General features: G+C 36.8%; 1 pseudogene; it reads left to right on the top strand.

The window, feature by feature from the left end:
* Positions 1-1,322: 1,322 nt before the first annotated feature.
* LOC116854827 lies at positions 1,323-3,081 on the top strand (annotated as a pseudogene).
* Positions 3,082-10,958: the final 7,877 nt, after the last annotated feature.

Raw genomic sequence — 10,958 nt, forward strand, 5'->3', positions numbered from 1 at the left:
CACAGGCAAAAGTTTTAAGGCATTGGTCTTGTTAGCAATGATTTCTTGGATATGACACCAAAAAAACAGACATTAGAAGCAAAAATAGGCAAATGAGATTAAAGGAAAGCAAAAATCTTCTACCCCAAAAAGAAAACCATAAGCACAATTAAAGGACAACCTATGGAATGGAAGAAAATATACACATTTTGCAAATCATGTATCTGATATGGGGTTACTGTACAAAACACATAAAGATGTTCAACTCAATACCAAAACAAAACAAAACTAAAACAAAACAAACAAACAAAAAACACAAAATATAAAACCAGAAGAAACCCCCAAAACAACAACAAACAAAAACTGGCCAAATAGCTTGATTAAAAAATGCACAAAGAACCTTAATAGACATTTCTCCACAAAAGATACACAAATGGCCAACAAGCATATAAGAAGAAGCTCAATATGATTAATCATCAGAGAAATAGCAATCAACATCATAATTATATGTCCCTTCACAACTGGTAGGATGGCTATTATCAAAAATAAAAATTAAAAATAACAAGTGTTTGTGAGGATATGGAGAAACTGTAACTCTCAATACTGTTGGTAGACAATAAAATGTTGAGGCCACTGTAGGAAACAGTATGATGCTTCCTGAAAAAAAATTAAATATAGAACTATCATTAGCTCTAGCAATCCTACAGAAGTAGGGTATGTATCCAAAAGAACTGAAATCACCATCTGCACTCTCATGGTTATTGCAGCATTATTTATAATAGCCAAGCTATGGGAACAACCTAAATTTCCACTGCTAAAATCAAAACAAATACATACCAGCACTGAAAACTCTCTGAGCAGATTAAACCAGCTTGGTCATATAAAGTATAATTAAACTTATTTTGCAAAACTAGCTTGACCCCAGTCTTTTCTTATTTATGCTTCTGGAAATCATAAACAAAACTTACATTGTCTCCCAAGGTTAGTATGAAATAACTAGTGACCAATTACCTATCATTTAGGAAAATTAAAATATTATAACCAATCTCTGTAAAGAATAAACATTTAATGCCGTCTCACTATATAAGCCACTTTTATAACAACATATTCCTGAATTTTATTTTATGTTTTGGCTTCAGTGCTCCCAGTTCACAAACTATATTTTTGGTGTGTGCGCAATAAACTTCGACAAATTGCTGCTTTGGTGACTCACTGGTTTTACTTCTGCTGTTTGAACTTTCGACACCATTGAAAGATTGATGGAAAAAGAAAATGAGGCATTTACATGCAAAATAACATTATTCAACCTTAAACAAGAATGAAATTCTGCTATTTGCAATAACATGCGCGAATCAATTGGCCATTATGCGAAGTGAAATTAGCCAGGCACAGGACGGCAAATCAGGAATGATCTCACCTATATTAAGTGTCAAAATGGCCAAACTCAGGAGCATCTGGGTGGCTCTGCTGGTTAAGCGTCTGCCTTACTTCTGATCATGATCCTGGAGTTCCAGGATCCAGCCCCATCTCAGGCTCGCTGCTCAGTGGTAAGTCTGCTTCTCCTTCTGTCCCTCACCCCACTCTTCTGTTCTCACTGTCTCTCTCTCTCAGATAAATAAATAAAGTCTTTTAAAAAATGGCCAAACTCAGAAACAAATGGTTTTTAGGGGCTGGACAGAAAGATATGGAGAGTTCTGTTCAAAGAGTATAAAGTTTCAGTTACTCAGGGTAAATAAGTTCTAGAGATCTACTGAACAATATTATGCCTATAATTAACAATACAGTATTGTACTCTTTGTTCAGAGGGTGTACACCTTAAGTTTTCTTACTCCAATAAAGACAAAAACTATCACTTAAATTTTTCAAACTTAAAAAAACTAATACCTACTTGAAGACAACGTAAGACCTCCCGCTACTGCTGATGTGAAGAGGAGGTGGCTCCCAGAAGAGGGAAAAGAGAGGTGGAGCCGGAGGAGCCAGGAGAAGAGCTAAACACCTGCCTGCCACAGCCTTGCCACCACCAAACCTCCGAAAGCAGGAACCAGGTTGAGAGCACGCTGTGCTGGGTGCTTGAGCCTGTGCGTCTAAAGAGAGGGCTGCGCGCGCAGCCAGCGCCTGGAGGAGGCGGGGCCAAATGCCCACGCCCGCCTAGCTGAGCGGAAACTGCAGTTGCGGGCTTTACCGTCCCTTCTCATCCCCTCGCTCTGCACTGCTTTCACGCAGGAACAGTTCCACGTAGGCATCAGCTCCTTTAAAAGGAGCTCCGTTCCAACCACGGTGGAATCCAGACCTCAGAAAAAGAACAGAAAGAAACACGTGATTAGGTACATATGAAATAGTCCTAACGAACAAGCCAGTGAGGAGATTTTGAAGTAGAATAAAGATCTAGCAAACTCTGCCAGCCGTTTTGTTTTGTTTTGTTTTGTTTTGTTTTGTTTTTCAGAAGACGCCTAATTGAGCACGGTAATCCCAAATTTGGATGCAATCACATTTGTCAACCAATCACAAGTGTCTGCCTGCTTGGGGAGGAGAATGAAGAAGCACTATTTAACAAGAGTTGAAGTCACAGAATTTAGAAGATATTAAATTAGGTTACAGAATCAATTCTTATTTTGATGAAAACCCTTGTTTCCAAAACAAAGTCTCTACAAAGAATTTCATGTGAATGAGAGTAGTAGTAATCCATCTTCAAAGTCACTGAAATCAAATGTAAATTTGGAAAGGATTTACTGAAATGTTCAAGTCATACACAAAATAAAGCCAGCAGACAGAGACAGCATAAGGAACCAGAACATTTCTTAACCGGATTTACTGACCATTCTCATGCAGGTGCAAATGTGTTAGGAGAGGTCACCAAAGAGGATATTTGGCCAAATCCATTACAGTATAATTTCTGACATGGATGATTAATAAAAGCAAGGAGAAGAAAATGATGAAGAAAAAGCATTGGAAGATACTGATAGCGGGGATAAAGTTGAAGGTAAAGAAGATGAAGGTGATGATGGGGGAGGGTAGAGAGGATGATGAAGGAGATGACTAATTAACACTGATGGATTCCAACCTTACTTTTTAAAATTTTCTCCAATCCCTGGGAACAAGTTGTTGTTGTTTTTCTTTATTCCTTCTTTCTTGTTTTTTTTCTTGTGTCTTGTGACCCCATTTTTGAGTTTTTTTGAGGCAAGAATTTCCTTTTTACCATGGTTCTCAATTGGGGGTGGGGTATGCCTGGAGCAGAATATAGTAGGAGAAGAATCTCTACCCTTTTCTGTTCCAAATTCATTTTTGTACCTTCTAGTCTCAATAAAAAAACTCAAAAAAAAAAAAAAAAAAAAACTATGGAATCAACACCGCCCTGCTCTGTGGGAAAAAAGATAACCCTCTGCTTCATTATTTCTTCCTTATCTCCCTGTGTAGCAGTGCATCAAATTCTGTTTTCCTCTTTCTTCTGTATATTAGGCTCAGAGATTACACTGCCTCTCTATATGAAAATGGACAGTTAGCACTTGCCACATGTATCTACTTTCTCTTGACTAAAAAAAAAAAAAAGAAAAAACGTTAAAAACTGGAGCTGTAGGGGCACCTGAGTGGCTCAGAGGGTTAAGCCTCTGCCTTCGACTAAGGTCATCATCTTGGGGTTCTGGGATCGAGCCCCACATCTGGCCCTCTGCTCAGCAGGAAGCCTGCCCCCCACCCCTGCCTGACTCTTTGCCTGCTTGTGATCTCTCTCTCCCTGTCACGTAAATAAATAAGATCTTAAAAAAAAAAAAAAAAAGTGTACCAGGGGCTTTGTTACAATAAAACCACAAAATGTGTACACAAAGAATTTGATGCTTTTCTCTCAGAACAGATATACTTAATATGTCTTTCCAAATTTGACTTGTATAACATATTGTCAAACTTTGTTACCCTAACTCCATATTGTTTTGATACCCACTTTTCAGGATGACTTCAGGGCTATAGATGGAGTAAAGGGATATGAATCACTGGATTAATGTTTCCTAAGTGGGAGATCATCATGGGTACAATATGCCATCAGTTTCCAGAACTTCTCACATCATTCAGGATACCAGATTAATCAAAACTCAGTTCTAAGTATATTGTATCCATCCTTGATTTGTATCTCAAACAAGCATTATTTTTTAAATGGGCCTTTATTTACCTGATAATAGTGTCTGCCTTCACCATTAGACAGATCTGGTGATTTAATGCCAAGTTACACAAGGGCAATTGGTATGTCTTCCTTGGCACTATAAATTGTGGGCAAAAAGATAGACAATCACAGCAAGAAGTCTGTGTTGACTATTAGAAACTCAGGTTAGGAGTACTCTTGTCTCTAAGTATTAGCTCTTTAGCATAAGTTCTCAAATGAGACCCATCTATATGAATTTGGATGAGATAATGGACTAAACGCTATTGTATATAGAATAAGATTTTGAGAAACTACTTAAGTATAGGCTTTTTGATGCTGTAGAAATATAATAGCTAACATTAGATGCTACTTAAATTTTTCAGAAATGAATTAATGGACAATTTGGTCAAATTCAAGGCTTTTTGACATATAAACTTTGTCAGTGGGACTATTCCATCAATAGGTACAGTGTAACAAAACCTGTCTAGATGGATAGTATATAGTAGTTTATGCACAGGTTTCTGTTTAATAAATATATCATTCTATGGTAAGGAATCTTGCTCCAATAAAGAAACATTTTTAAAAATTGGGGCACCTGGGTGGCTCAGTGGGTTAAAGCCTCCGCCTTCGGCTTGGGTCATGATCCCAGAGTCCTGGGGTCGAGCCCTGCATCGGGCTCTCTGCTCAGCAGGGAGCCTGCTTCCCGCCCCCTGCCCCCGCCTCTCTGCCTACTTGTGATCTCTCTCTCTGTTGAATAGATAAATAAAATCTTTAATATATATATATACATATAACATAAAAGAAGATTTCTTCTTAGGTAAATTGACACAGTAGAAAACCACCACAGTGCACCCTAGGATCTCCTGCCATCTCATGCTTTAACCAATAGGTGTAAATAGGGTTAATTCCATTGAATTTCCCCCCTGGAGTTGTGTTGGTCCTCATAAAGGAGAAATGGACTATACTGCAAAGGAAGTACAAGACACTGTCATTTATACCTTTAAACATGAAACTAGATTCTGAGGGCGCTGATCAAGAGAGTTGGAATATAAAACTGGACTTGGGAGTGTTATTCAAAATTACAGGGTATAAATTCCTGGAAAGGACCCCAGAAGTTGGTCAAACTAATTTGTATAATGCCTCTATACCATGGAAATTTGATGATCCACATTGAATAAAGATAAAATGTGCCAGAATTGCCTTATAAATAGTGAAGCAAGAGACATTCTAGACTGGATATGTTACAAGCGGTCATAAGGCTCACAAAATCATAATGTTCCAAAGGAAGACCAAAACTCTAAGCAATGAAATGGCAAGAGGCTCATTCTTTCTCATACCAGACATGAAAGTAAGAGAAATTGTTGGAGAATTTGACTCACTAGCCAGAGCCAGAAACACACACATGTTGCTGCCCCTCCATCTTCTGCCCTCTCACTGTCCCTCCAAAAATTATGTTTCCAGAGGAATGGCAGCTGCCCAAGAGAATAGAAGAGAAGAAAGGAAGGGAAAGGGGAAGGGAAAAGGAAAGAAAAGAAAAGAACTTGTCTCACTAATAACAAGAAAATAGAGGCCAGGCAAAAGCATTTCACCACCAGAAGAGAAGTGGTTACAACCAACCATAATGATGACTGGCAAAGTTTGAGTGGTAGCTGAGAGGATGTAATATGAAAAATGTAATGAATATGGTTCACAACCATATAGATACAGAACACAATCTCCCCAGGGAAAACATGGGTGGGCAGCCAACAAATTACTATTCAGTTTGTAGCAACAGAGGAAATCAAGAATGGAAGATCAGGGGATTGAAAATATTTGGCCCAATTAAGACTCATGACCCCTTGCCAAGATTCTAGAGCTGAATCAGTTATCAGACTTAGAAACCATTGCCAGAAGAGATAATGAGATACCCAGGAAAAAAAGACCATGCAAAACCATACTTAAGTATACACAAAATGGATATACTAGTCCTTCACTAAAGAGAGCCTTGGTCATTACTTCTGGTAACTGTGAACTGGTGAATAGATTGCCAGACACATCGAGAGATGTTAGAAACAGGGTCTGTGTTGACTCATCTGGAAACCTAAAGCATTATCATGTCATTATGCCCCTTCCCTATTAGAAATGGAGTATATGTGGGATAGATGTGGAGAAGGGAGATAAGAAATAGGTCCCGGGCAAGGGCTGGTTATAGAATTTACACTGGTGATCTGGTTGCCATTTTACCACTATGTTTCTTTAGTCCATTGAGGAAGAATTATCTTGGTAGGAAATTTTAAGGGATGTCTTCAGAAAGTACTTTTCCCTGCACAAGAAAGCAATTCAAAAATTTTATATTGCATCCCAGGTGTCTTACAGAATACTAATGCTACCCACCCTCAATAATTTAGAAGAAGCTGGAAGAGTGGTTATCATCATATCTCCTTTGATTCACCAATTCTAACTCCTATAGAAATAGGATGGTTGCTGGATGATGACTATACTACTGCCAAGTTCAACTTAAAGTAGCCCAAATGTAAAATACCTTTGTTAAAATTTAATATAGCCTCAGTCATAGGATATGTGGCTGATCTGGAAAATGTGTTCTTTTCTCTCCCTCTAAGAAAAGATAATTAAAACTAGTTCACATTCATGTGGAATAAATAAAACATATAGTCATAGTTTTGTTCCAGTGCTATGTTAGCTCTACCAACTTGGTCATAATTTAGTCAGATAAGATATGGATTACCTACATAGTCCAAAAACATCACCGAAATGACTCATTGATACATGAGTGAAGTAGTATATCTGGAATGCATTACAATTAGTGATAGAGTACACAAGTCGAACACATGTGTAGGAAGCCCAGATGCCATGATACCCATCATTGTTGTACCAGTATCTTCTTTTCACCTTGTGTCTATGGGGCTCTCTAATGAGCAGATAAAAGAGGATAAGATGGACGCATGGGTGGCTGAATGTTAAGTGTCTGACTCTTGATTTCAGTTCAGATCATGATCTCAGGTCATGATCTCAGGATCCTGAGATCAGGTTCTGCATAGGGCTCCATGTTCAGCAGGGCATCTGCTTGAGATTCTCTCCCTTTTCCTCTGCCCCTCCCTCACTGACACGTGGGTACACACTCTTTCTCTGCATCTCTCTCTAAAAATAAATAAATAAATCTTTTTTAAAAAAGAGGATAAGAAATCCTTAGCTTGGTTTATTGATGGTTTGTTTCAGTATGAATGTGCAAGTCAAAATCAATAGCATTTATGTTATACTACTATAATGGTTAGCCTTGAAAATAGTGACAAAGGTAAATCTTCTCGATGGGCATAACTTCAGAATATAACTGGGTGATCCACTTTGCATGGACAGAGTAGTAGCCCTGGAGAGAATAAAAATAGATTCATGGGCAGTAGCTGAGACTGAGAAGAAAGACTGAGAAGCTGTTTAGGACCCTGAAGGATAACATAGTGCAATATTGAGGGGGGAAAAAGTTCAGTATATCGGCAAATTATATATAAATAGGTCACATATCAGGTTTAACTAGAATGTATCCATCTCTGAAAAGGAACCAATCCTAAAAGACACCAAAATGAGCCAGGAAAGGGGCTTTTGCAAGCCTTTGTAATTGGCAGCTGCCAGCGGAGCATAGGAGGCCCAAGAAGTGGTCACAGTGGCAGCCATGAAGGTAATTTCAGGGTCCAACAGCATTGACTCATATACTCTCATTCCACCAGTGTGAGGATAGCTACTGCTAAGCCCAGTGTTCAATCTGCTAGGAACAAAAACTAATGGCAGGCTATGGCACCACCTCTTGAGGAAGCCAACAGCAGCTTGTTCTGTATGTATTTGGGTATGTATGTATACGTATATGTATGTGTTTACTACCAGCACAGCCTCAGTATACCCAAGGATTTATTTGACATATTGGCAACAGATTACACTTAAAGTTGCATAAATGCAGAGGATCTACTTTACAGAAAAAAAGATGCAGGAATGAGCTCATGATCATGAATTCACTAATCTAGAACTTTCAGGCTTGATAGCTATTCCAAGGACGGGTCCTTTTCGCTTCAATAAACACACACCTTTGGTCATCTGAAAGGATAATTTTGACTGAGAATGGCCATGACTAAGAATGGCCATGACAAGGTCGCAGGAACAAGTTATGAGTGATCCCAAATATAATCCAATTGATTTAGTGCTTGTTACATGAATATTCAGTAAGTAGAAGACCTATTAGGAAAATGTGAGCCTTTTCTCAAACTGTGGTTTGCAACCCTCTTAGACCTTTTGTTTTTCTTCCGAAGAGGAAGGGAATTCACTTGGTAGCAAGCAACAAACAACATTCCGACTATTAATTGGGTATTGTGGTAGTATCTAGAGAAAAACAAGTCATGAGCCCTGATCTGTAATTTCTCAGAAACTAATGGGCTCATATCTTAATTTGTCAATATCTGTAGCCCATAACCTTAATTACATACTGTTCAATGACCTGCTCACTTGCTTACCTTAGTAAAGTGTCTTATCTAAGTTCTAATCCTCTAGGTGTTAATCTGTTACTTAAAATAGTTTCAACTATAGTTTTCTCACTCTTGATCACAACTCACTCATACGATCCAGTAAAACAAATTATAGTGTTCTACTGCATTGATTTGACCTCTGGTCCTTTATAAATCTTACTTCTTTAATTAGCTTATAAAAAGAAATTGCAATATATAGATTCATGTAATAGCATGAAGATGGAGGAAACATTTTTAACAATTCTGGAACCCAAAGGGATTTTAGAAGTGTCACTGTTATGAGTTGGGTTTAAAATCCCATAGTCTATGTTAAAATAAATAGTCTTAGGACAACATAGTCTCTGCTCTAGGTATTTCAGAATCACCATAATTTTGCATACTACAAATGCTTAAATATGTTGGAAATGAGTAATTTTGTTACATTTCATATTAAAATATTGAACATTCTATTACATTTCATTCCTACAACTACTGTCCTTTTTCACCTCGTGATCATCGCTTGTCTGTATAACTTCAACAGCTTCTCAAATCGTCTCTTATTAGATCTGTTCTTTCCCAGATGACCTTTCTATGAGCTTAGATATGCTTTATGTGGCTTTACTTTTTCAGAATGACATAGTTTCTTCATGTCTACCCAGAACTTTTTAAATATTTTTTCAAATATTGTACACTTTTATTCTACAAAGGCAGTATCACATAAAATTTTATTTTTTGAAAAAGTAGATACCCCTTCTTCAGGTCATGATAGAAAATTGGTACTTGAAAAATTCTCAATGTATAATCAAATACAAAACTGGACAAAATATATAAAGTAGTTGTTTTTAGGCATTGGACAGCAGGCAGCACAATATTGCAACCTCAAAAATAAATTTGAAAGTGAATAAATAACCACTAGACTATCTGTAAAGAAGTAAAAACACTGCATCAGTTTGCTCTAATAAAATGTACATATACATTATATTATCCTTCAAAAATTCATCTCTTAACAGTATATTTCCTTGGGGGAACCTGGGTGGCTCAGTAGGTTAAGCATCTGCCTTCAGCTCAGGTTATGATCTCTGGGTGTTTGGGATAGAGTCCCATCGGACTTCCTGCTCAGCCGGGAGTCAGCTTCTCTCTCTCTCTTTCCCTCTGCCCTTGCCTACCACTCATTCTCTCTCTCACAAATAAATAAAATCTAAAAAAATAGTATTTCTCCTTAGACACATTGCTTTAAGACATTTCTACTTTGAAAAAAATACTTTTATAACACAGTTGTCTATACATTATCTGTATTTTATATGATTATAATGAAATTTATAATGAATATAAATGAATAATGAAAAATAGAAAAATAATTATTTCCAAATATTTTTATTTTAATGCCTCCAAATGAAGTTTCATGAGGACATCAGTCTTGTTTGTCTTGTATTCTTCTGTCCCTTATTCCAATGCCTAGTACCTGTAGGTCCTCAATACACAAACAATGAGTTTATGAATAGAAGCATACTTAAACATTTCTCCTCAAATAGATACCTAGCACAATGCTATGGATGAAATGGTTCTCCATTTCATGGAGATGGTTCTTCATCTCCAGGAAGATATTTAATAAGTATTTTAATCAAAATCATAAATATAGGTACATATTTTTATATATAATTATATATAACACATTTATGAAGCTTGTGTTACATATAAATGTATATATAAATATAAAGCACCTCAGACCTCTCAAAACTTATATCTGCAAACGATCTTAAAATATATAATACAGTTTTATTATTTTAAACAATATTTGAAGTTGTGATAGAGACAATAAGTGACTTGGCCATGTATATTATTACTCATATTTAAGAAAACTATGTTAGTCTTTTGTTCTTTTGCAGAGTTTATGAGAAGATAAGTAACAAAAAATATTGAGTCAAGTAAAAGAAGAAGACACTAAGCACATTATTATTTTAGAGAAGAAGACAGTGGCAGGTGCAGATTATGCAAAATAAAAAGCAGGACAATGAATGATGTCTTTTCCTCTTATACGCACAAATGAATATATTTTACTACAGCATTCATTCTAATGTATTTTGTGATTATCCATCATGTGCTAGGAAATGTAGAGGGGAGGGGAATTGGTATGTATCTGTGAACAAGATAAACACCTCCACCTTCATGTAAATTACCTTCACCAGTGGGAAATATGCAAGTAACAAAATGCAGATACTAAATAAAATATTATGTTGAAGACGCTAAGTATCTTGAAGAACAAGATGCAAAGAAGTGAGTTCAGAATACTGGAAAGAGGAGCAAGTTGCAATTATAAATAGAGTATTGTAAATAGAGTGAAATTTACTTGTAACTTAGGGTACAAG

The sequence above is a fragment of the Lontra canadensis genome, unplaced genomic scaffold, assembly GCF_010015895.1.
Source record: "Lontra canadensis isolate GAN:19392208 unplaced genomic scaffold, GSC_riverotter_1.0 scaffold95, whole genome shotgun sequence".
Taxonomy (NCBI): Eukaryota; Metazoa; Chordata; class Mammalia; order Carnivora; family Mustelidae; genus Lontra; species Lontra canadensis.